Source organism: Portunus trituberculatus, chromosome 25 (assembly GCF_017591435.1).
Source record: "Portunus trituberculatus isolate SZX2019 chromosome 25, ASM1759143v1, whole genome shotgun sequence".
Lineage (NCBI taxonomy): Eukaryota > Metazoa > Arthropoda > Malacostraca > Decapoda > Portunidae > Portunus > Portunus trituberculatus.
In genome coordinates, this window is record NC_059279.1 from 13,938,666 (window position 1) to 13,952,656 (window position 13,991).

Consider the following 13,991-nt stretch of genomic DNA (forward strand, 5'->3'; position numbering starts at 1 on the left):
CTCCCAGACTGTAGGATGTCTTAGGCAATAAGGTGTGCAATATGTGTATTTATTTATTGAAATACTTGTATTCTTGTTGTGTATACTGTCCAGAGTTATTTTTGTGATACTTTAACCTTAAGTCTTTGCCCAGGGGTGGGTGGCAAGGAATACTATTTATTGACTGATAGAGCAACTGTATCATATAGTAATAGTAAGTACATTATTAGTAAATGTATTGTTTAGGCAAGCAGACATGGACATAGAAAGTTTGTGGCCTACGTGTGACAAGGAGACAAAGGGGAACAGAGTTAGTTAGGTCAATAATCAGTGTGAGATGCTGTAGATCAGGGGTGGGGAACGTCCGGCCTCCGGGCCGTATAAGGCCCCCAAGACCATTTGATCAGGCCCGCAAGGCAGTTCATAAATGCTATTTCATATCTCATGAATGAATAATATATAATGTAATTTTATTATGTGCTGGCTGCAGGTTATTTAAATTCAATTAATTATCTATGAACTCGGCAGTTTAGCAGCGTCATACCCTTGAATATAATTATATTTCTTGATTTTTTATTTTGTGACTGTTTTTCTTTGCACTGCTAGCGTCAGCTAAGAGCACTTGTACGGCCTTGAGCTGAGTGTTGCCATAGCATCCACAGGCGGGACCGTACACGTATGCTTCTCGTCAGCCGCCTGTCTGTCTGTACTGCAGTGACTCAGCTAGGCGGGCCACGGGCAGTCAGTGCTAGGCATTTATCGAGTGTGGACGCTGTAGAACTGTTAATACACACTGGGTAGTTATCACGTGGTGTGACGTCCTACAAATGGCGACTGCAAAGAAAAGAAAAGTAGATGCAGAATGTCGAGCCTTCCAAGAGAAGTGGACAAACGATTATTTTTTTGTTGAAGTGAAAGGCAAACCTGTGTGCCTAGTTTGTGGGGATGCGTTAGCAGTAATGAAGAAGGCCAATGTGGAGCGTCATTACAGCTCAAAACATGCTAAGCTCAGTGATTTGGGAGGACAAATGCGTCTGGATAAAATCAATGCTCTTCGGCGGTGTTTAGAATCACAACAAGCCTCTTTCACAAGACCTCGGTATGACAGAGACAACGTTATTCAGACGAGTTATGCACTGAGTGACCTAATTGCCAAGAAGCTGAAGCCTCACATAGAGGGAGAGTTTGTGAAAGAGTGCATCGTTAAAGCTGCGGAGTTGCTAGCGCCAGACAAACTTCAGTTATTTCAGAGTGTTAGTTTGTCTCGTAGAACCGACTCAGATCGAGTAGCATCATCAACAGTACCACCTAACATCACGCGCCTCGCCAAAGAGCAGTTCCAGCCGTCACATTAGAGGTGAGTTAAATGAGTGAAAAAATAATTGATAACTTTTTATGGCCCGCAAATTATATTAAAAATATCTAAATGGCCCTTGACAGAACAAAGGTTCCCCACCCCTGCTGTAGATGGTACCACACAGCATGTGTAGGACGCAAATGAGATTTCTATGGTGCTAGAGAACGGCTTCAAAGTAGGTCTGCCTTAGCTGCTATGATGCCACAGCAGTATAATGGCAGGCAGAAAGGAATTAAGCCAGAGACCAGGATAAGCACGATGGAAGTCAGTATGGTAAGAAGAAAGCCTACCACCATAGTAGTGGCCACCCTAGGGGATGGAGAGGACTGTACTGAGTCTCCAAGAATGGCAGAGTGACCCCCTGCCCTAAACAGAAAGGGTTGGTGGGGAGAGTGACCAACCTGCTGCTTCTCTACCCCTTGAGACACCAGGCATCTGTGGTCGAGGGTGCTGTGGGAGGGCCAAAAGACTTCTCCCTCAGAGGAGACTGCAGTGGTGGTACTGCTCAGCTATTGAGGAAGGCAACATCCTCTGTGACTGATGAAGTCCACAGAGTAAAGGTAAATGACAGACTGCCCATCCTGGTAGTAGGAGACAGTATGGTGAAAAACACCAGGAAGCACATGACCATGACAGGAGAGATGGCATGCTGAAAAGGCTGAGTGGGAAAGGGGTAGAGGAGATTACCCAGGAAGTGAAGGCAAGAGGCTGTAGAGGAGGGAATGGAGCTGCTGAAGGGAGGAAGAAATGGCCTCCAGGATGTTGCTCCAGCCCAGATAGCTGAAAAGATGCTACAGTGAGTGGAGGAAATTAAAATGCAGAAGAAAAGGATCCAGGTGGCAATGGTGAGGTTCCTGAGACACTCAAAAAAGCTATGAGATGAGGGAGAAGGCTAATAGGAAGATGCAGGAAGGGATTTTAGACATGAAGCTGAAAATCTACAAGGACAGAGAGGAAGGACTGTGATGTAAGCTTCCTGAACAATTCACTGGTTCAGCAGGCTTTCCAAAGGAATTAATTGGATACACCTTAACTGGGAAGGAAGGGTCATGTGTAGCAATGGATCAGGGCAACAAAGAGGCAGCACAAGATTGGGCAACAGTCAGCAGGCAGGCCACAGCAGTGACACCAGAATGAAAGAAAACGTGTGGGAAGAGGGTGTGTGAATGTGAAAGGAAGAGGTACCCACTGGGCAAGAGGATGTATAAAGATTGGGTGTGTGGATGAGAGGATAGAGCATTGGGAAATTTGAAGATGTGTGTGTCCAAGGGACTCAATTGGTGGCATTTCAATGTAGTCAGAATGACGGAGACACCTGAGGCACAATGTACAAGTGGATGGTAGTGAGTAGGTGATGATCAGAAAGGGACAGAAAGATCAGGACATGCTAGGAGGAGTAGCTTTTGTGTGAATAAGAATGATAGATGGATGTGGAGAATCTGAACGAGACCCCTGTCTGAAGGACAAATGACTTGTGCTTGGAACCAGGAATCTGCTATTGATATCTACATGAATAGGAGAATGTGAGATTGTGGATTGATGAGGATGGAACAATTGACATTGTCTTGGACCATATACTGGTGCTGGAGTATAAGTTGTATGAAAGAGAGGAAAGGAATACACAAAAGGCTAAAAGAAGAAAGTGATGTATGATGGGAGAATTTTCAGGTAGACCTGAGTAAGAGAAGCTTGGAAAATGAAAGTTTTACTGATGTGGATGAACTGAATGATAGATTTATTAAGAATGTGAGGAATGCAATAGCCAGCCAGATAGGGCATGAGAGAATGAATGCCACGAAGCATATTACATGTAAGCCATGGTGGAATGAAGAGGTCAGGGATGCTAGGAGAGATGGAAAGAGATTGAACAATGTGTAGGCATGAGAGTGAAGAGGCAGCAGCTAGTGAGGAAACATTATAGGACAAATGCTAAGGGTAGGTGTGAGAGAAATGTGATTCAATCCCTCGTACACAAAAATCTGGAAGATGATGATGAATAATATAGATTCCTGAGAGGATGCCTGACTGTGAGAATGTGGAAAGCATGAAAGTGAATGGGGCAGTGGTGAGAGGTTAGGAAGAAATGAGAAGGGTGATAAAAGAGTTCTGAGAAGAGTTTAGAGGAGTAGGTGAGGTATTTGATGTGAAATAGGGTGTTTAACATTGGAAAGGAATGACGTGAATGAGCTTAATGAAAAAGTATAATGAGGGAGGAAGCAGAGAGATGTATTTACTAAGTTGTATTGAACAGGGTTAGAGCACAGGGGCTCATAGTGTGTAGTTAAAGGCAAAAAAATGGGAAGGCTGCAGGGCAAGAGGAGATACCATATGAGATGTATACAAAAATGGAGAAGTTGTGATTCATAGGATGACTGAGCATTTTTTAACTATGTATGGCAGGAGGGGAGAGTGCTAAGAATGTAGAATGAATATAGATAGATAGGGGTGACTGTTGCATATGGGAGGATATAAGTAAGAATGAGTTAAGAACTATAGGCTGATATAAGAATTAGTTTAAGAACTATAGGCTGATTGTATTATTAAATAAAGTAAAGTAGTGTTTAGTGCAGTGTTTTGAATGAGATTGTGTAAAATGGATTGAATGAGCTGGAGTGTTGGGTGAAGAACAGAATGGTTTCCAAATGAATAAGAGAGCTGGAGACAACATGTTTGTAGTGACTGAATTGATTGAGGGGAAAAGGAAGGATGGTAGTAAATTATACTTAGGTTTTCTGGATACAGAAAACGTATGGCAGGATGAATAAAAGATATGTTGCAGTCTTAGAAAAGATTAGATTGACTGCAAAAGATCGTTAGCAAATTCTAAAGTATGCATGTGGATACAAGGGCTAGATACAGACAAGGGGATATAGAAAGAGAATGGGTAGAGTGAAAAAGGATTCAGACAAGGTTGTGTAATATTGTCACAAACCCTCCTTAGTTTGTATATAGATACAGAAGTACTGTCTGTCTGCCAGAATGAGAAGAATGAATGCAGGAGTAAGGGTGGGGAATGATAGGATATGTGTATTCTTGTAAGTAGATGATGTGGTAGTCATACGAGTCGCCCTGTGCCATTTTGTCGTAACCCCATCAACCCTACTTTCGAATAAAACGCGCTCAAAGTTAAAACACTGAAAACGCGCATGAAATCAGTCAGAATTATGTAAGATTATATACATCAAATGAAAGATCTCGGGTAGTTTTGTTTAGTTATGGTGGTTTTCAATAGTAAATCCAAAAATTTTGGGTTCATGTCCGTAGATTTTTTTTACCTATTTCCATAGCGGTCTTGTTGTGCAGTGGTGCTGTCTTCCCACGACGATAAACAGGGGACAACACACCAGTCCCCTCCATCCTCTTCAACACGTAGGACACACGCCTCTCACTGATGCTGTGTATGCTGAGGAAGGCTTTCTTGCACACCACGGTCCTCCTGTTGTCCACATACACAGCTTATTCGAACGTCGCCTTCCTCCTGCTGTTGGGTCCCACACGTGGATCGCTGACCTCCCTTGAGATCACCGCCTTGGACAGGTAAGCAGACTGGGCATTGCTGTCTGCCATCTTCCAATATCCACTGAAGATCTCCTGCACAGTGCGGTCTCCAAGCATGGTAAAGCAGGCCTTAGGACATTCACATGGCTCCCCAACCTTACGAGTAGCCACAACCTTCTTCGTTGCCAATCTCACGTACTCCAAACCGCTGTCTCTCCTCTTCTTGGCAACTTTCTCCCACTGAGACTTATCAGCCTTCCTTTTCTTCTGGGGGCCTTCAGCAGGTCGACGAGGCTCTTCCAAGGCTGGGTAAGTTGAAGGGGCGCTAGTAGAAGCCATAAGTTCAGGAAAAGAGTAGCGTAGGTCTTGCCGTGGTGAGTTAAAGGGCGACGGCCGCGACTCACGTGGCGAGGCGTGGGTGTGACGTCATGCGCTTACGCGCTGCCGATTGGCTGGCTGCCACCAGCTGTGAGCGTGGAGATACGACAAAACCACTCGGGATACAACATGTTAGTCTCAACTTTCCTAGTCATAATTTGCGCGACTTTGCACCTTGTTTTAGGAGCCCAAATAGTCGAGTTTGGCTTGGCCAACCTTAGCATACGACTTTTACACCCTTCCCCTACACCGAGCAACCGTTAACTCAGAATCTCAAATTTCCTGGGTTACGACAATATGGCACAGGCGCCTCATAAAAAGTGTAGATATAAATGGAAGAGACTTTGACACTAGATTTAGCAGTGAGAAAATCAAAGTAATGGTTGTGAATAGGTCAGATGACAGAGAAACTTGGTGTAGAAGAGACTGGGAGAGAGTGAAATGCAACAAACTGATAAATAAATAGTTATCTGGGGATGTGGATGAACCCGAATGGTTGTGCAAAAGTGAAGAATGAAAAGATGAGCTTGGTGAGCCAGTATGTAGGCCGACTAGGAAGTGCACCAATGATGAGAGCAGGCATTTGTGTGCTGCAAGAAGTTTGGAAGAGTACAACTTTTCTGATCAGCATGTATGGCATGGATGTGATTGCATGGAATGAAACTCAACTAAAGATGGAAATAGGACAGAAGAGTAGCTAAAATAGCACTTAATGCACCAGGGTATGCATTGACAGAGGTATCGAGGAGAGACATGGGGATGGAGTACCTTCAGATTCAAGACGAGATTAGAATGAATGAATGGTGCAAGAATAGTTGGGAAGATATTTCAGTGGAATGTTAGGAATACCAGATTCGGGAAGAAGTGTGTCAGGATGGTAGTAAAGAGTGCTCTGGAAAGTAGTTGGGCGTTTCAATGAGTTGAGTGACTGGAGCAATTGTTAGAGATGGACGAGGCCTAGAATTGGATGTAAGGAAGTGGAAGTGATAGATAAAATGGTTAAAGTGTATGGGACTTCGTGAATGGAGGAATAATATGGATGGAAGAGAAGAGCATTTTAGAGGGAAAGAGGCCCAAATGTATGAAAAGTGGTATGATGGCAGCCCAAGTCATGGGTCTTCTCTTCCGTGCTAGGGCAGTGCAAGGATATAAAATGCATAGCTACAGATGATTTGAGTTCTGCAGCAAAGTGTGCCAAATGTGGGAGAGGACAAAGCATAATGTGTGTGAAGTACGCCAGAGACAGGAATGAGATGATGCAAGTGGTGCTGAAGGAACTGGGGAATGCCAGGGTAAAGACAGGAATGGAATGGATGATGGTATTGTTGTTGAGATTATGTGGTGAGACAAGTGAAAGGATGATTGAAGCTGTGAAGGAGTTTCTGGAGAGAATGTTGTTGAGATTATGTGGTGAGACAAGAGAAAGGATGATTGAAGCTGTGAAGGAGTTTCTGGAGAGAGAATGTGGCATGGTAGAGATGTAGGGATTAGTAGCATGAAAGATGGTGTCTGGTCTATATGTTTTGCCATCTTTTCCTTTTTGTCCCCTACAGGAACTGTGCTTATACTAGCCAGCCTCTGGAGAAATCTTGAGCCACTTGTATTAAGATCAAGTAAACTTTCAGAGACCCCCATCTGTATAATGGGCTACAGCTAGAGTGTCAGTCAATTGGACCAACTCTTGTATGTCACGCTCTAGCTCCCTACTGAAGAGCGTCATCTGAAGTGGGTCACTTAAGCTTGTCTGAATTCAACTGCATTCTGTCTGCCAAGGAAATCCTCATTACTGAAGAGGAGGACAAGGCCTGCAGGGTATGAAAAAATTGTATAGATAGGACCTATAAAACTCTGTTCTGAACTGTACTGAGAAGGCATAAAAAATTAAAGGATATTGTACTGGCTGGGCCTATGAAACTAAAACTTAGTTTATCAATAGGGTATAAAAAAATATTTAAAGAGCTAAAAAATTGTGCTCTTCTACTAACAGGACAACAAAAAAAGGGCCCTATTTGTATAAAAAAAAAAGGGCCTACCTATTTCTAGGCCCTACTTGTACTAAAAAAAAGGGCCTACCTATTTGTACCTAGTCATAAATACTCTGAAGACACTCCAGACCACAGCCTTAGTGAGCCACTTTTGTTGATCTCTTCAGTAATGAGCAAGAGCTTGCTACGACATGCTTGAGGTTGTTCCAATTGATGCCAGCACTGTCTCCAAGGGCACCATACTCCTCTAGCTGTAGCCATTACAGATGGTGGTAGTGATGACACAATGCTTATCCCCATCAATACATTCTGGAGGTTGTTGAATCCAGGCCACACAGGTTAGGCCAATTTCAGTGCCCTTAGCAGACCCAATTAGTAGTCTAGGGATACAAAGGAAGGTGTTAAATCCAGACCAGTTCCTCAGGCCAAACAATTGAAGCTACTTTCATCAACCCCTCTCTGGTGTGAGCTAGGCACGACTGGATGATGGTCCAATTGGTGCACAGAACCTTGGAGAGCTTTGATCATATCACAGATTCTTAAGCTAATGGAAGCCACTTTCTTCATCTTTTACAGTGGTGAGCTCACACAGGCATCCTGAAGAGGGAAGCTCCTGGTCCAGCCAGAGCAGAAAAACTAAGACTGCAGTGAATCCACACCACACCCATGCAGACACCACTAGTGATGCATTTTCTTGCCCCATCACAAGCCATGCGGACAACCCTAGTGATGCATTTTCTTGCCCCATCACAAGCCTGTAGAGATGAGACAAGAATACAGATTAATCAGACAATCAGTATCAATAAAAATGTAGTTCTCTAATAAAAAGCAACTTCAAAATAGTTTTCCTTAGGGATTCATGACAAAATCACCATATGATAAGACTCCACCAGTCCTATCATTTCACAAGAGGTACATCATAACACTTCAATACAACTTCCTTAAATTAAAAAGGTGATATACTATCCATACTAGTAGTTATCATTGGACTGGACTAAGTAAAATGACACCTAAGCTTAGTAGGAAAGGCAAGAAGACTAACTGTTCAAAACATGTTAAGTTGGCCAGATGGGTGATTAGTGTAGGGAATCAAGATAAAAATTAATAGTGCAGTGCTTGTGATCAATGAGAAATTGCTTGACTTGAAAGCACATCCTGTCAACTCACAGAACTTGTCTCTCCTAGCCTAGCAATTCCTGACGTCAGATATTTTCTTCGGTTGCCATTGATCACTGGCTGTTTTAATACGCAACTCGAAATCATTAGATGGGTGATCAGTGTAGGGAATCGAGACAAAAATTAATAGTGCAGTGCTTGTGATCAATGAGAAATAGCATGACTTGGAAGCACATCCTGTCAACTCACAAAACTTGTCTCTCCTAACCTAGCAATTCCCGACGTCAGATGTTCTTGGGTTGCCATTAATCACTGGCTGTTTTAATACGCAACTCGGTATACATCCAGCCAGCTCACAAGAGATGCACATTCTAAAATTCATATCATAATAAATCTTGAGGTATTGAGTCTTTGTACAGCAAAACATTAATTCCAAGTGTTTATCCTAACATTATCCATATGATCTGGTAATACACACTCTACAAAACTGTTATTATAAGCTTAATGCTTACAGTCGCGGTTTCAATGCTCTCGTATTTGTTACTAGTCTCAACTACATATTTGGTTTGAAACATTTTTTCATATAGTTCAACAGAGACTGCTGTTTCTCCTCTAAATATTACAAAGGTAAATATTACAAAGGAATACATTCTGTAATAATCTTGGTAGAGCAACATTTTAACGGCCGAAGGCATATCAAACCGAAAAAACTAACTAAACTCGGGAACACAGAGTCCTCTCAAAACATCAAAACAACCCCGCGGCCCGCGGTTGTTTGGAAGCTCATGTGGAGTAAGGTGACCAGAAGTCCCCGATTTCAGTGACCTGTCCCCGGTTTTCTGTAACTGAAAGATCACTTGATGCGTTTAAAAAACTACTTTTGATTGTGATAATTAGGTCCCTTTATCATTACTCTTTTAGAATGTCAAGAAAAAGAAGGCCTTAGTTTCCGTGAAGACAGTTAAGTGTATAGCGGACACATTTTAACAGCTAATGGGTGTTCATGATCTCAGATAGAGATCAGGTAGAAATTTTTTTTTCTTTGCAACTTGGGTAAATAAGGCGAGAGAAACTTGATTGCTGGTTTAGAAATGGTACGGATAGTGTCCCCGTTTTAGTTTTTCCAGGGCATAAACACTACCTGTTTAATATATCTGCAGGGTTGGACCTCCTCTCTATCAGAGTACTTACTATAGAACATGTCTGATACTTACTATAGAACATGTCTGTGATGTTTTCAATGTGGGGAAGGCTTTTGTAAGGCCGTAGTAATTAAATTAATATCGCGCCATCTCCAGAAACTAAGTCCACAATCATCCCTTCCGAGTGAAGCTACACAAATTAATTCACTGTTTGATCTGCTGCAGTCTCTGACGAAACAGCCAGACGTTATCCTACAGAAACAGCCAGACGTTATCCTACAGAACGAGCTCAGAGCTCATTATTTCCGATCTTCGGATAGGCCTGAGACCAGGCACACACCACACACCAGGACAACAAGTTCACAACTCCTCGATTTACATCCTGTACCTACTCACTGCTAGGTGAGAATAGGGGCTACACGTGAAAGGAGAGACACCCAAATATCTCCACCCAGCCGGGGAATCGAATCGTGTGTTTGTGTGTAGGTAAGTGTGTGGCGCACTCAGCTGGAGCGTGACATCATCAATTCACATGATAATACATCTGCCAATCACCATACAATACATGTGATCTCTCTTAGTCACGGCTGGCAAGGGTGGCCGCCTGATATACTCTTAGTTGTGCCATCAGTTAACCACTCGGTTAACTTTGTCGATCCTCTTGACAAGAACACACACACAAACACCATCGAACAGCTGTGGAGGGAAGCAAAGGCTAAAGTGCCCCTATACAGACACAAGAAGAAATATTTTGCTGGTTACCTGGCAAGGTCCATGTTTCTCATGGCCTACAAGGAAGAGAATAAACACTTCCACGCATTTCTCCTTCAGGCAGCTTCCCTGTATAGCCCATATGACCGACCCTATCTGTTCTCAGGAGACAGCTGCTGCTGCACAGGAAGAAAGACGCGGCTCGAAGAAGATTATGGGAGACACGATGTAAACGAGGCCCGACGTGGAGAACTACCAAGGACCATGCTATCTGCTCAAAGCACTTCATAGATTGGTGCAAAGGACAGTCAGCATCGCATCCAGACCCTGAACTGTTGCCTATAACCAGTGGGGAGCAGGTAGAAACCTGGTAAGTTTGTTATTTATTACGTATTTTCTAATATCTCCACATCAACCGTAAACGTAAGTCACACTGATGAATATCTTATTTTATTATAATCATCATATCGGGAATTTTTGGGGGGAGGAGGTATAAAAGAGCGATAAATGCATTTTTTTAATCTAGGGAAATTTCCCTAGGTACTTTACTGTTATTGCATGGCTAGGTTACTAGCCAAGGATATAAGTTAGGTTAGGTTAGTAACCTTAGGGGGGGGTGCAGGATGGGCACAGCCTCCGGTTAGGTTAGGTTAATAAGCTTAGGTTAGGTTAGTAACCTTAGGGGAGGTCCAGGGGGGCAGCCCCCCCAGTTAGGTTATGTTAGGGGGTCCAGGGTGGGTGCAGTCCCCCATGGTTAGCAGTTGGGGACTCCAGGGGGCAGTTAGGTTAGGTTAGGTTAGGTATATAATTATTCTAGCGTATTGCTTGAAACTTAAATTTTACCCCAATTTTTTTTATTCTAGGGAAATTTCCCTAGATTCTCAAAGTCCATTTATCTCTCTTTTATGTCTCCCCCCAAAACACCTGATTCCCCACAGGCTCCCAAGCTTCTTGGGTAGGGTTGGGGGGGTGGGATGGAGGAAAAGGGGGAGGTCCAACCCTGCAGTTTTACCGTTCTTAGAGCTGGAACAGAATGCCGGTTTATACATGTGCTGTAGCTGACTGCAATTCTATATCAAAAAAGAAAAACCAAGGCGTGAAAGGATGGACTGTGTTTCCCAGGAAGAAAGACGCAGCTCGAAGAAGATTATGGGAGACACGACGTAAACGAGGCCCGACGTGGAGAACTACCAAGGACCATGCTATCTGCTCAAAGCACTTCATAGATTGGTGCAAAGGACCATCAACATTGCATCCAGACCCTGAACTGTTGCCTATAACCGGTGGGGAGTAGGTAGAAACCTGCTTGATGTTGTTTACATACGGAACGGACAATCTTTCACTGGTCATACAAGGATTTTGCATCAAAACATCGTGTTTATTTGATATTCGTCACATTTTCTGGATTTAATTGTTAATTAATTAACTTGAACCAATGAAATGTGCTTGCTTACTGAAAATAATGTAATTCACTCAAGGTGATGAAGTGTCCCAAAACTGAGACCATGAACCAAGCATTTTTGGCTCGTTTTGCCATATTACGTTCTCTGTGCTTGGTGAAGCTGATTAGAGATGTTCCTAATAATTTATTACTTAGTTTGATAGCACATATATGATGTAAAAAAAAAATTTTCCAGCATACCGAGTTGAATGTGCTAAATTAAGTTATCTAGCGAATCTGGCAGCTTTTCAGCACTTTCCGACGTCAGGAATTAAAGACTTAGTTACCATTATAGGTTATGATAACTAAGTGAGACCTGCAGGTCAATAGTGATCATATATTAGTGAATTTCAAAATTTTATGTTTGTTTATTATCCAGAACTCTTCATGAGGTAAATGAATATTTTACTATTAAAGTTGAATAAAGAACTCAAGAAGAAAACTTATTGACCACAGAGAGAGAGAGAGAGAGAGAGAGAGAGAGAGAGAGAGAGAGAGAGAGAGAGAGAGAGAGAGAGAGAGAGAGAGACCCAGCAGCGACCCGTTCAATTCACTTTTTTTTCACCATGGAAGCATTTCTCGTGTTGTGCTTTTTAATCCTTAAAGTACGGGGGGTTGATTTACTTTCCGTCTGTTACAACGGGGGAAAATCACACCTGTCAAAAATGCTAAAAATATTTTTTCCTTTCATGTCAAGAAAATGCGAACTAAGATATATGAAATGACGTGTAAAACAAGAAAAGAAAAAGAAACCACATATTACAAGTATTGTGGATTTCTATAATAATTGGAATCTGGCAACTCTTATTAGCAATGGGATTCACCTGACTTGGCTGACAAGCACAGTCTTGTAGAGGCAAACAGGGGTGACACACACTAGTACATTGCTCGAGGGGAATAGGCTACGTGAGGAGGTTTATGAACGTCGCTATGAGGGTTGGTCTCTGTCTCCCACATCACTATCAGAATCACTACTGGAGTCTTCACTTCCTTCTGTCTCAATATAAAAATCACTGCCTTCATTTTCATCACTCCTCAATGTCATTTTTTGCCATTGGCCAGTGATCCTCTTACATTAAAAAATATATTGGAATAATTATCAATAAATGTTCAAATTATTCATAATCTTTAGGAAATTAATTAAACAAACCTGGAAAAACAAGAGGGAGTGGATGCACAAAGGTGTTTAAGAAAATGCATTCTCCAAACATCACAGCAGCAGCATCCCAGCTACACACTTCATCGACTACTGATGGCATTGCAGACTTCTCACACCCTAAAAAAAAAGTTAATTTATAATCTAAACAACTCCAAGAAAAATGCAGTCTTAAAGCATTTTGAGAAGCTACTCCACTCCATATAGTTGTTACATTGATTAAAAAAAAAAAAAACTTTTAATTTCCTTGAATATAACAAAATTGTACAACCTTCATAAACATGACTGATTCAGTGACATAATTATAATTTATAGAAGTATGTGAAGGAGCACAAGGGTGTGCCCTAAAGAAGGGAAATGCACTACAGCATGCCTTCCTTACCCTCCATGTTTAACTCTTGACTGTTATTTGCCACACCTTTCCTTAATCACTTATTCCTCTATTCTTTAAAACATTTTTACATGTTCTACAGCCACCTCAAATTCTTAAACTAGATACAAATTGCAAAATCTATTACTTTCATCTCATATCTTATTGATGCTTGTAGGGATTTTATGCATTACCTCTAACATAGTTAATTGTTTTGTATTGCAGCAAAAAGGTTAAAAAAGGCAGATGTCTGGGCCATGCTAGTGTATCATGTGGTATGTTTGGCAGTGAAAGTAGATCAGGAGAGAGAGAGAGAGAGAGAGAGAGAGAGAGAGAGAGAGAGAGAGAGAGAGAGAGAGAGAGAGAGAGAGAGAGAAATTTTGGCAACTGATGACAGTGATCAATGACTGAGGACCTTGTATGCATCTTGTGATTGTGTACTGGGCAATAGCATGTCAGCAATAAATCTCTCATGATAAAATCAGCCATGTCTAATCTTTACATAAGGCCAGATTTAGTGCAAAGAATAAAAAAGAACTCATTCATGTGCCTCAGCATAATAATGTGGAGTAACTGGACGCTGGCTTGCCGCAGTGACAAAAAAACGTTTGAATTTATACTGTCAAGTGATGAGTTTCTTCCACTTGTAGTCAACTACATATCTATTCCCCTCCCCTTTTATTACACTATAGTAGTAGCTACCTATGTAACCAACTCCCACTGTGTTTTTACTAAATTTACTAAATTGTACTGACCCAAAGAAAACAATCACTATCAGCTTCTTAGATTAGATTGTTACAATAGCAATATAAAAAAAAAGAAACTGTAAAAAGAACAAAGAAAACAAAGAAAATACAC

At 41.9% G+C, this 13,991-nt stretch overlaps 1 long non-coding RNA gene across 1 annotated transcript; it reads left to right on the plus strand.

Annotated features, from left to right (window-relative positions):
* The first annotated feature begins 584 nt into the window (after positions 1 to 584).
* LOC123508756 lies at positions 585 to 8,037 on the plus strand. Its single transcript, XR_006675999.1, has 2 exons — positions 585 to 1,336; positions 7,774 to 8,037. It is a non-coding gene; the product is annotated as an uncharacterized LOC123508756 (long non-coding RNA).
* Positions 8,038 to 13,991: the final 5,954 nt, after the last annotated feature.